Consider the following 13,580-nt stretch of genomic DNA (forward strand, 5'->3'; position numbering starts at 1 on the left):
AGATGTAGCGAACTGTTCGCCGGCGAACTAATTTGCGCGAACATCGGGTGTTCGCGTTCGCACAAATTCGCGGACTTTTGCCGATGTTCGCTACTTTGGGTTCGCCGCGTTTTTTTTTTGGCGCCGCGTTTTTTCGCCTTGGTTTTTCCGCCGCGTTTTATCGCCTATGTATATACATAGGAATAGCTTGCGGTTTTTTTGGGCGGTTTTTTTTTGGCATTTTTTTTGGCGTTTTTTTGGCGTTTTTTTTACAAAGTATTTTTCAGAGAAATTTTTGCTTGATCCCCCTCCTGCATGCCACTGTCCAGGTCGTGGCACCCTTTAAACAACTTTAAAATCAGTTTTCTGGCCAGAACTGGCTTTTCTAGGTTTTAAAGTTCGCCTTCCCAATGAAGTCTATGGGGTTCGCAAAGTTCGTGAATATTCGCGGGTTTTGGCGAAAGTCCGTGAACGGGTTCGCGAACATTTTCGGCGATGTTCGCTACATCTCTAAAAATGATTAATTACTTGTCCGCTCTTTGGGCTCTCACCTTTCAGGGTAACTTCCACACTCTGGAAAAATGTTCTTGGGGCTTCTCGCCAACCCCCAGTTTCACACGTCCATGGTGACTCTCCCAGTCCTGAACACTTGGGCTACTCACTCAGCCCTTGTCTCTCTCTCCTCCTGGGATACCAGCTCACCAGCTTCTGGCACACTTTGGCTTCTCAGCCTTGCTGACTCTTCTCAGCTCTCATACACTTGGTCACAGCTCTCTCTGTTCCTTGCAGTGGCAGGCAGCACACCCAGCTCCTCTGGGAGTTCCTTACACAGGCAGGCAGCCTCCCTGCTCTGGGCCCTGCTCTGAAAGTGGACACCATTCTGAGTGACCCCTCACTCTCAGTGACTCCTTCACACTGAGTGGCCCCCAGGTGTTGGAGCACACCCCTTTTTACCTCTCCAGGCAGCTCCTCTCTCAGCTGCCTCTTAATTAGCCAACTGAGAGGGATTATTAACCCTGTCTGTACAAGAAATCCCCCTGCAGTCCACATCACACATCTCAAATGTACACTTTCTCTTACATTTTTCGAAAAAGAATGCAGTCTTTCCTAACCACACTGTCACAATACGGATTCTGTTTATGCTTTGCTAATTATTAGTTGTATGCTAGATGGCAGTAATAGGAATACATCTAAAAATGCATTGCAGTTATAATATTTTGGCAACTTCTCTCCTTTTAATGGTGGAAATTTACCACAAAGCCTTGTGATTCTTGGACATATGATTAAATGATTAAAAAGTGATTTTATTAGGGTTGCATTTATCTGTATTTCATGCTTCTTTTTTACCCTCATTAATGCTTTTCTAATGGTTGATATCAAATAAACTTTTCTGGGACTTAGATTTAGCAGCATTAATAACAAAAGGTTTTAAGGTGTGCCCTGGTCTTGGAATCAACCACTAATAAGCTTAAAGGGCAATAACAAACAAGGAGATTAGTAACACACAATAAATCTTCCCCAAATGCCTCCTCAAGGCGATAATGTAAATTACAGGTGGAAAACATATGCAATACTTTGGCTTTCCAAAATCACCCTAAGTTGCTCGCGAGGAAACTCACAAATACTTTAATAATAGGAAACATGTTAGAGACTAAGTTGTTACCCTTGACCTGGAGTCAGACGATTCATAAATCCTCCTACATATACTGTTTTTATTGCTGCTTTCTTTGATTGGTGTTAGAATGTATTCATATTTTTTTTATCATGACATGCACTGCTATTCACCACAGCAAAGATTTTACTAATCCATTGCGGCACTACAGGATATCTTTTTCCTTTTATCTCCAAAACTAGCCATACTTTGATAGCTATTCTGTTTGTCTAGCTGCAGTAATTAGCAGTCAAAATCACATATTACTGTGTGTGAGTAGCACTAAAAGATGTTAACAGAGCCAGTGGAGTGCAAGCTGCTAAGTACCTCGTGCCTGCTGTTTTCAAAGCATACACAGCAGGGCTTCTGAAGACTGAATTGACTCAATGGCACTGGCAATATAAATATATATACTAGTTTGTGTCAGCATATAAAATCCAAATATTAGAAGAGAGGCTGGAATTTTTGCTGTCAGAGACAAAGCCTTTTCCAATGCATGACAAGCACATCATTAATAGAGCTGCAAGCACAGATTTAATACATCTATAAAAATGAACTAAAATAACCTTTCAAAATGTATTCTAGATGTAAACCTCACAGCAATGAAAGAAAACAGTACTGGTACTTTTCCAAAGAAGGGCAAATTAGACAGTAAGATGCTCAGAAATTTTAGGATATGATGACAGCTCAGTTCCAAGAAAAATGTATGGCTCATAAATATAGACAGAGGGAGAACAGATGGCTATAGTTCAAAACAAGGTTCTTTCTTTTGTTATCTTTCTCATTCATCATTTAGCTGCCCCCCGCCCATATACAAACAATAATACTTGGTTTTCATTGTTTTAATGTCTTCCCATTATATTTGAAACTCACTCCTTGATCTGACATTAATCTCAAACAAATAAAAGCACTTATAAAAGTGACTTGCCAACTGAAACAGCTCAAACAGCTGCATGGCATGTTCATTTGCTGTATTCCCAACTTCAACAATGCGTTCATCATGTTGGTCACCAAGAGGATCTTTTTTTTTCAGTGCTTCACTTCTGTCTGTGTTGCTTTAACAAAGGTTTTCATGTCCAAAATCTTTTACTAATGGTACTGACTGCATCTGGATTGAGATTTAACAAAATGTATGTATGTATGTATGTATGTATATATATTTTTATATATAAAGTGCTACTTATGTATGCAGCGCTGTACAGTAGAATACATTAATACAAACAGGGGGTTAATAAGAAAATAGATAAATACAAAGTATAACAATAAATACAAATAAATACAAGATACAGTTGCAATAAGTTAAGAGTCAAAGACACAAGAGGAAGGAGGTCCCTGCCCCGTAGAGCTTACAATCTATATGGGAGGGTAACTTACAGATACAAATAGGCAAATATAAGTGCTGTAGGTCACAGTTCAGTGGGTGACACTACATTATAAGTGCTATTTCCCAGATCAGGTGCTGGGTGAGTGCTCCAAAAGGTCTTTTAGTTTGGTTTTAAAAAGACTGGGGGAGGATTCTCTCCGGAGGAAATCAGGGATGGCATTCCAAATGTAAGGGGCAGCAAGGCAGAAAGGTTTAAGGCGGGAAACAGCAGTAGTGGTGGGGGGCGCAACCAAACGATTGCTCTGCGAGGAACGAAGGAGTCGTCCAGGAACGTACGGAGACACAAGGGAAGAGATGTAGTGAGAAGCAGAGGAATGGAGGGCTTTGAATGTTAAGAGAAAGAATGGATCCTATTTTTCCATTAAAGTAGAAAGAAAGGTAAAAACTAAGTAAGCTTTATCAGAAAGGTCTATGTAAATACAGCCATAAGCACTCACAGAAACGCTGCACTGACTTCTCTGAAAAAAGATTAGTTGTGTCTGTAATTCCTTTGCCAGAGACACACAGCTCTCTGCATTCTGCTCTTTCCTGCTCCCCCCTCCCTCAAGAATGCTAAGAACCCACTCCCCCCCTTAGGAATACGGATCTGAGCCAATCAGCAGGAAGGTGACTCATAGGGGGAGACTTATTAAGACACGAACGTTCCGAGCGTATTTGTGCCGATTTTTGTGCGACTTTTTCGTACGCCTGCACGACTTTTTTGTGCGCTTGAGCGACTTTTTCGTACGCTTGCACGAAACATTCGGAAACGTTCTGCCGCTGTTTACAATCGTTTGGTACGAAAATTTTGTGACTTCTGGATCGCCAATACGATATTATCGTGACTAATGCCTACATGCCTGCCCCCCCCCCACCCTTTTATAGAGTGCGGCCTAGATTCAAACAGCGGCATGGGCGTCCACAGAAGGGGGCAAGAGGGGGCACTTGCCCCCCCCTGGAAAAGTAGCAAAAAAACCAAAAACCTTACTCCGTTTCTGCAGTCCCCTCAAGCCCGTTTTTGCTGTGCTCCGATTGGATCTTTCTTCTTGTGGATTCTCCAATCAGAGCACAGCTTCCTTGACAGACAGTAAAATTGACCAATCAGAGCACACATGCACACAGGGATCGGGAGATTTTGCAAACTGGAAACAGAAATAAAGACTGAAAAGAAGAATCTGCCCCTGTAACTTTACCTAAGAACCAACTCTCAACTTTTGCTGCAGTTTTCATCCCACAGGTACTATACCCAGGCACTATACCCAGGCACTATACCCAGGCACTATACCCAGGCACTATACCCAGGTACTATACACAGGCACTATACCCAGGTACTATACCCAGGCACTATACACAGGCACTATACCCAGGCACTATACCCAGGCACTATACCCAGGCACTATACCCAGGCACTATACACAGGCACTATACCCAGGCACTATACACAGGCACTATACACAGGCACTATACCCAGGCACTATACACAGGCACTATACCCAGGCACTATACCCAGGCACTATACCCAGGTACTATACCCAGGCACTATACCCAGGCACTATACCCAGGTACTATACCCAGGCACTATACACAGGCACTATACCCAGGCACTATACCCAGGCACTATACCCAGGCACTATACACAGGTACTATACCCAGGTACTATACCCAGGCACTATACACAGGCACTATACCCAGGCACTATACCCAGGTACTATACCCAGGCACTATACCCAGGCACTATACCCAGGTACTATACCCAGGCACTATACCCAGGTACTATACAGTTCTAAAGAATCACTAGCTGACATTAAATTGTTTTTTGCCTGACCTGACATCTATAATAATTTATAATCTATCCCCTACCCTAACAGATGGAGGGTAAGTTAACTCTTTCCCTCTGAAAAAGCTCATTGTGTGTTTATATATGTGTTGTTGTTTTTTGCACTTACTATTTTTTTTTTTTTTTTGTCATTGTTTTGTTCATTTATAGTAAGTTACAGTGGGGCCAATGTTGTGTATCAGTGCCAGTGTTATAGTGCCAGGACCTGAATATCTGCCATCTGTACCCACTGCTCCTCACTGTATATAATGTGCTGGGTTTGTAAATACGGACTGCGTCTCACTGTATATAATGTGCTGGGTTTGTAAATACGGACTGCTCCTCACTGTATATAATGTGCTGGGTTTGTAAATACAGACTGTGTCTCACTGTATATAATGGGGAGTCAGTACCCACTGCCTTTCTTGCTATAAAACTAACATAAACACATCTAAAGGGGTGGTTCACTTTTAAGTTAACCTTTAGTATGTTATAAAATGGCCTATTCCTAGCAACTTTGCAATTGGTCTTCCTAATTAATTTTTTTGAATAATTTGCCTTTCTCTTCTGCCTCTATACAGATTTCAAATGGGGGCCAAAAAATATTGCTCTGTGAGGCTACAATTTTATTATTATTATAATTTTGTATTACTTATTTTTCCAAGTAGGCCCCTTAACTATTCATATTCCCATCTCTTGTTTAAATCACTACCTGGTTGCTAGGGTAAATAAGACCCTAGCAACCAGATAGCTGCTGAAATACCAAATGGAGAGCTGCTGAACAAAAAGCTAAATAACTGAAAAACCATTAAAAATAAAAGTGAATTTGAATGCGAACTACCCCTTTAAGCTAACTGATCACAAACACAAATGTTTGCAGATCCCCTAACAGAAGTGCGCGTATGAATACTTTTACTACTAATACTAAACATTTTAGGGTAAAAAAAAAAAGCACCCCCACCCGCACTTTTGCGCAGTATCCCTGGAAGTCAGTGGGAACGGCAAGAGGTAGTTGGGAGGTTAACTTTTTACGTCAGCAGCGAATCCACTAAGTGTCACATTAGCTGTAGGTCAGTCTGTGTATGGGCCATATTTAGCCTCCCCTAGTATCATCCTGCAAAAAAAAAAAAAATATATATATATTTATATATATTTATATATATATATATATATATATATATATATATATTTATCTGTTGCAGGATGATGCTAGCTTACTTGCCCCCCCTTGGAAAATTTTCTGCGGACGCCCATGAACAGCGGTTCATCTCTGTGTTCCATACACAGTACTTAGACTTGCTACTATTCTCACAATGCCCCCAAGTAGTGGGCAAAATGCAAAATAATGGCTAACTGCAGTTTTTTTTTTTTCACTTTGCAAACTGCATGGGGCACTGTAAATGACCCCTTATATAATATAAACCTGTGGAGATCTTATGCTAGAAAGAAGCCTGTGAAAGTGAGTTTAGTAAAGATAAAGGCAGGGCAATAGGACAAGCATACAGAAAAAACTGGGTTCACATGAGTCACTTGAAAATAAATGGGCACTAAATTTGCCCAGGAGCAGTAACCCATAGCAACCATCAGCAGAGAGTATTTACTGTTCACCTGCTTAAAAAAACATCTTATTGGTTGCTATGGGCTACTGCTCCTGGGCAAACTTAGGGGCACATTTACTAAGACACGAATCTGAATCGAATTGGAAAAATTCCGATTTGAAAACGAACATTTTGCGACTTTTTCATATTTTTTGCGATTTTTTCTGCGTCTTTACGACTTTTCGGAAATTATCGCGACTTTTTCGTTAACAATACGATTTGCGCGAAAAAACGCGAGTTTTTCGTAGCCATTCCGAAAGTTGCGCAAAATCTGGCAATTTTTTCGTAGCGTTAAAACTTGCGCGAAAAGTTTCGCCTTTTTTGTAGCGTTAAAACTTAAAAGGTGCGATGTTTCGCGCAAGTTTTAACGCTACGAAAAAATCGCAACTTTTTGCGCAAGTTTTAACGCTACGAAAAATCGCCAGATTTTGCGCAACTTTCGGAATGGCTACGAAAAACTCGCGTTTTTTCACACAAATCGTATTAGTAACGAAAAAGTCGCGACATTTTTCCGAAAAAATCGCAAAATACCGATCGTTACGAAAAAAACGCAATCGGGCGCATTCGGCCCGTTCGTGGGTTAGTAAATGTGCCCCTTAGTGTCTTTTATTACATATGAGAGAATGCCTTTTATGCATATTTAAAGAAAATAGTTTTTCTCTCTCACTTGCTCCCGTTCCTCTTCCACTTCCTCCTTGTGTTTTATTAAATCTTCTATAAACCACTCTGACTGTGGCAGTCTGGTTCCCTGTCACTGAGAAAGACAAATGGTACAGAAAAGAAAACTTATCTATTAAGGTTTGAGATTATGTAATGAATACCTATATTATTATTATTATTATTATTATTATTATTAACAAGTACTTATAATACATGTATTACACAGCACTATACAATAAATAAGTGTATACATTCAGAATTCAGAACAAAAAAACCCCCAGATAACTGGTTGAAAAGATATTATATTATATTAAGTTGATTTTAACATAAACTTTTAAATCTGTTTATGCCCATATAACATCTGCTTTCATAGACACAACACTACATGGAGAACATAGAGAACACTACATGGTACTACATGGTATCAGGTGTAAAGTGTTCAAAATACACCCGTTTTGCGAATAAATCTGCCAATTGTGAACCATGGAAATTTGCTGCGAATCCATGCCTGGCGAATAATTTCACTCATTTGTGTCCATAGAAATTGTTGTTTCATCTTTAAGTAGGTATAACAAGGTTGTGGAAGGAAATGGCTTGTTCTTTATCAAAGAAATATGTATTATCAAGCTATTTCCAAGGGAAAAGCTGCAAAGGTGATAAAAAAGAACTATATCAGAGTAAAGCAATCAATAGTTCACTTGGGCAGAAAATAAACCAATAACGGAGCTTAGTTTAATAATGGCAAAGTATTTAATTGGATGCACTTTAATTTGTCTTCATCCTTTATGCTTTTTAGGAGCATGCCTTCTATTTTTGGCTGTGCTTTATAAGATATAAAACCATTCCTGCTCAAGTAGTGGAACAAAGCTTAAATCATTGTTTTGTCACTTCATTTTCTATATCATTTAATGACTCTTTAAATGACTTTCAGGGCATGACCTAATGCTTTGCAAGATAATATAAGTGGCACAGTCATTTTATGTTTGCCTGAGTGCTTGTCAACATGTTTCATCAGATACAAGGTGTCTTAAATAAGAGTTGGAGTATGACAGAAGAAACAGTTGTTTATTTTCATAGTGTGAAACATAATTCATCCTGCACTGATTTTAATCATTTTCATAAAAGTCCATTAAAAGAAGTGTAGAAGGTGCTTATTGATATTATGTTTGTGTATGTCCGTGTTTGTGAGTATTTGTAGGTGGAAGTAGTAAAATATTGTAAGGTGCACATTCAGGAAGGTCAGCCATAGAAGACTGAAAGTCAAGAATTTTCCATAGCAACAAAAAAAAAATAATTAGTAAAATGTTAGTTATTTACTTATATAATTCATTACAAAAAGGTAACTTTTTGAGAGGTTTGTAAATTATTTTATACTAATATATTTGATAGGATTTCATACTAATGCTCAAAATTTCTGATTGGTTACTATATATACAGGTGACGTGATATGTAACAAACTTTATTACATTTGTGCTATGAAATGCACCATTTATTACATTTGTGCTACAAAAAGGCTTACCATCCAGCAAGTATTTGACTGGCTCAGCTGCTAAATCACCAGCTAGGGCCAGGACTGGAATTACAAATTTACATTGCTGGTAAATTTGTAATAATCTATAAATTCCTTCATTCCCTGACCCTCTCCACTGTCAGATTAGCCCTTTTAAGGAAAGACCTGCCTATATGCACCCAGCCTGCCCCTTTCCCCTGTGATGTCATCACCCCACCCCCATGTTACATCACCACTTACTCCCCTGACCCTAAGACCAGTATTATACTTAAAAAGGTAGCCACCCTAGCTATGAATGTCTAATTTAGGTAGGTCATTTATATGTAAAACATGAGAAATAAACATCAACTGGAATTAATTAATAAAAGTTGTTCAAAGACATAGGGGCACATTTACAAAAGCACGAACGCTCCGAGCGTATTTTCACCGAATTTTTCGGGCGTCCCCGCGACTTTTTCGTACGCCACATGACTTTTTCGTACGCAGCATGACTTTTTAGTACACTTGTGCAAAAAAAATTAGAAAGGTTTTACCGCTGTTTACAATGGTTAGGTACGAAAATTTTGTGACTTTCGGATCAACCATATTATTGTGACAATTACAATTTTTTCGTAAGCATTTTCGCGATATTTGCGATCTTCAGAAATTTTCGTTTCCAATCCGAATTTTTCCCATTCGGGATTCGAATTCGTGGATTAGTAAATCTGCCCCATAGTTGTCTTGTTAACGGTCAGTTTATGTAGCAAAAGGCACAGTGATTTGTATTGCTGTCTCTTAGCAATGGGGTCTTTGTTTTGATTCCAGGCAAGTCACTATCATTGTGAAGTATGTGTGTTTCCTATGGCTTCTTCCCAAAAAAAAAAAAATCAGTATTCAATTATCTTCTAATACAAATGACTCCAGAGTGTATGGTAAGGAAAAGGAATTTTTGGCTGCATTATGGCAGGTATAGATATGAATGATAAGAATTTTCTATACATCAATATACACAGTAAGTAGAGGGGGAGGAGGATGAAGATACTGTTAAAATAATGTTCTATTCCCTAACAGAAGGGCAGAAAAAGTTCAAGTCATGTCTTATGAACAGTTTGCATAAATAAAAATAGGAATTTGTATGGATGCTGTCTTCCCTTAATCCATAAATGTTAAAGAGTTACATAGTTATCTAAATTTTAGCAATTTTAAAGATTTTTATTAGGATTTTACAAAGTAACAGGTTTTTGAACTTAGCACATATTTGGTTTATAATTCATATTCAAAGCTTGCAAACTTGTACATTGTAAAAAGCAGCCAGGAATAAATATTTTAGACTCCCAATGCCTGTCTAGACACAAACATCTAAATAAAGCAAAAGTACATTTCAATCACAAACACTTAAAACAGAAGTTCAAAGAGTTTGGTAAAATGTCACAGTTCAGCCTCAAAAAAAAGACATTATGCAAAAGCTTTTGCTGACCCTTAAAACATTTAGGGATTGGGTTTTTTGTAGGTAATTCTGTTAAAAACACACACACTAGAAAAATGTTCCTGTTGTTGCCTCTAAAGGAGGAAACTAAGTAAGCTTTATCAGAAAGGTCTATGTACACAAAAAGAGAGAGCTTCTAGGGCTCTTTACTCAGGTATGGTAATGCATTTTGCAGAATAAATATAGTGTTCTAGGTGGCACTAATGTGGGGAATCTATTGGCAGTAAAATGCCAAAATGGCTTTCCTTCTTTAAGAGATTAGTAGTATAATTCAAGTCAAAACTTTTTACCATAATGCTATGATATGTGTGATACACCCACTAAATTTGATAAGGATATCAGAGGTGTTTTAAGGTTACTGCTCCAGGGCTAACTTATCGCCTTTTATTACATAACCCATATATATATATACATATATATATATATATATATATATTGTTGCAAACGTCAAACTAACGTTTTGGCTGTCTCCACAAACGCTGACAGCCGAAACGTTAGTTTGACGACTTTCAGTACCTTTTGGGACCTTTTTCAAGGTACAAATACATACAACAGTTCAGTTTAAATAACTTCCTCCTATGAACCCAGGGAGTATCAGTGACATCATATGGAAATTAACCCCTTGTGACCAACAACCCCCGACAGTGACCAGTTAAAAATTTCACCAAAAGTACACCAAATATTCTCCCTGCTCTTAAAAGCAGCACATTCACTTGATTTCCCCATACAATATAAAGTGCAACATTTAAAGTGCAACTTTGTTAAAAAACTTTCCACTCCAGTGGATGATTATTTGTGTAACATTGAAACAATCTCTATCTCTGTGAATATTAAGTGCAACATAGTTAAAAACAATATATATATATATATATATATATATATATATATATATATATATATATACACAGTATATATATATATATATATATATATATATATATACAGTATATATACATAGGTAATTAAAGAACAAATGTAACATTTCCTTTTTGATGTTCCAGGTTCTTTGATTTACTTTCTTTTTTCTATTTTTATGTCCTAACCCAATAAAGAAGAAACCTTTGGGAAAAAGAACTATACTCAATGTATAATTGTCAATTCTATTGTTAATCAGTTTGTTTTATAAAGCATATTGATGCAATAAGTTATATTTATCCATCCTGAACATGTGAATATATGACAAAACCCTAACAGAAAGCCTGATTATATGACAAAGGGGAAAAAAGAAAAATTCTCCAATATATTTTCAAACAGCTGGTCACTTGAGAGTACAGATTGTGAATCTTTATTCATTCTATTCCACACTACAAACCTGAAAAGCCTGGGTTATGAATTTTGATAAAGGAAGGCTACTACAGTTATGGACAGATACATGTGCCAGACATAAATAAAAGAACATTTATTAACTGAGCCTTATCGGTGAGTCCAGAAAAATCCCATGAGTACTTGGATAGATCTAAGAAGGTTAATGCTGTGCTTAACAGACTGAGCAAGGCAGCGCCAACTGTAAGACATACTGAATGACTTAAAATATAAAGACTCTTTCAAAATGATTTATTTTATTCTACAAATGAGCAGTTTTGTTTTGTATTTCGGTAACAAAGCTTGTTTACCTTTTGGAAACTGAAGCATTTGGTTGTAATTACATTAGTTAGTTAAATTATATTGGCAATTTAATGAGGTTAATATGAAAAAAAATTATCACTCACAAAAAGCACTACCACTACTGTAGATACTGTTTACTGTCTGAGTCGGATAAAAACAGTTGCAGCTATCATCCATCTGTGAAAAGGCAAATAAATTGAGAATTCATACCATATATATAAATAAATAAAGAACAGAGTGCCACACACACAGGGACATAAAAAAAGAACAAAAAAATTTTATTAACCCAATGTTGGATTAATAAAGATTTTTTGTTCTTTTTTAAGTCCCTGTGTATGCGGGACTGTGTTCTTCATTTACAGAAACTTCTGGCTGGCACCTGGGGCAGTTGATTGTTTGTCTATATATATATATATTAGTCACACAGTGACTAGAAAACCCTATTTTGCTTTCAGAGGAATTAACTTTTTTGTTTGTTTAATACGTTTCATACTGTTGAAATTTTACTTGTAAGAAACAAATGAATAAAATACAAACAAATGAGTTGAAGCTACTCTAGCTGGCTATGTCTTGCACACTGGATAGGATATTACAACTTCTGTCATTTTAGTGAATTTTTACATATTAGGGCTGATTCACTAAAGTGCGTTTTAACGTGCGCTATTTATAGCATGCGGTAAAACTTTTATTGCGTCTAAATTTTCGCGACTTATCGCACGATTCACTATAAGCACACTTGCACTAATTTACGTGCGATACTGCATGCGATATTTTATGCGCTAAATAAAGCACGCGCTGTGTTTTTACATGCGAGCTAATTGTCGCGACATTACGCACGCGGCAATCAGCAGCATAAATCTGCCGACATTTTGCCCTGGGAGAGCACAGAGTGCTAGAGAGGTGCTGTATAAATGTTTATTTGCAAAAAAAAAACGAAAAAAACAATTTTAAGAAAAAAGTAAGAAAAAAAAGAAGTGCTAGAGATAATAAAATAGGGGGGGGGCATTTAAGAATATTTAGCCAAATACTTAGGGGGAGATTTTAGACACAGAATAAATGGCAAATATGTTATGGGCACTTTATTAAACAGGAACAAATATAATATTGCAATTATTCTAGCAACAAAACATTTGATTGGCAGTTATCACACTCGCCAGAAAATACGCTACGTACTAATTAACGCAAGTTTTAATATTTAGCAAAATGGGCTAATACAAAATTGTTGCCAGAATATTTGCAAACATTTAACCCATATAGCATATTGATGTGTTACTGATAAATGTAAGAGTGTAGGGGAAACTACATGAAAGTATAGAATACCATATCAAGGAAGGCTAAATAATTAGACATTACCCAGTTCAAAAGTAGAAAAATAACAAGTTTTATTTTAACAATAAAATTTAAAAGATTAAAAACTTAGGCCTTGCTGGCCTTGATTTCCCCCACATCCTGCTGCAGCTGGGCCATGTCCCCCCGGAGCTCGGCCAACTGGGCCTTTATAGTGTTCAGGTCCTCCTGCACTGACCAAAGTTTGGGGTTAGTCCATCCAGGTGTTGTTTGGGTCCCCACATCTTCGGTCTGTCGTGAGGGTGGAGGACCTGGTGCCCAGTGTTTGGCCTGGGGAGAGTCCAGAGCTGGTGGTGTAGCCGGGGGGGACTCTGCAGCGTGGGGGTCCTCGGGTGCCTGGGGGTCCTCGGGGGACTGTGGGTCCTCGGGGGCCTGTGGGTCCTCGGGTGCCTGGGGGTCCTCGGGGGCCTGTGGGGCCTCGGGTGCCTGGGGGTCCTCGGGGGCCTGTGGTGCCTGGGGATGAGGCGCTACGTCCAGCTGAAGTTCTGTGAGATAGTATTGCAAGATGTTATTTTGTGTAATATATTATAAATATATATATATACATTCATACACCATCATAAATAACGAGGCCCCTCACAACAAC

This window comes from Xenopus tropicalis, chromosome 1 (genome assembly GCF_000004195.4).
Source record: "Xenopus tropicalis strain Nigerian chromosome 1, UCB_Xtro_10.0, whole genome shotgun sequence".
Lineage (NCBI taxonomy): Eukaryota > Metazoa > Chordata > Amphibia > Anura > Pipidae > Xenopus > Xenopus tropicalis.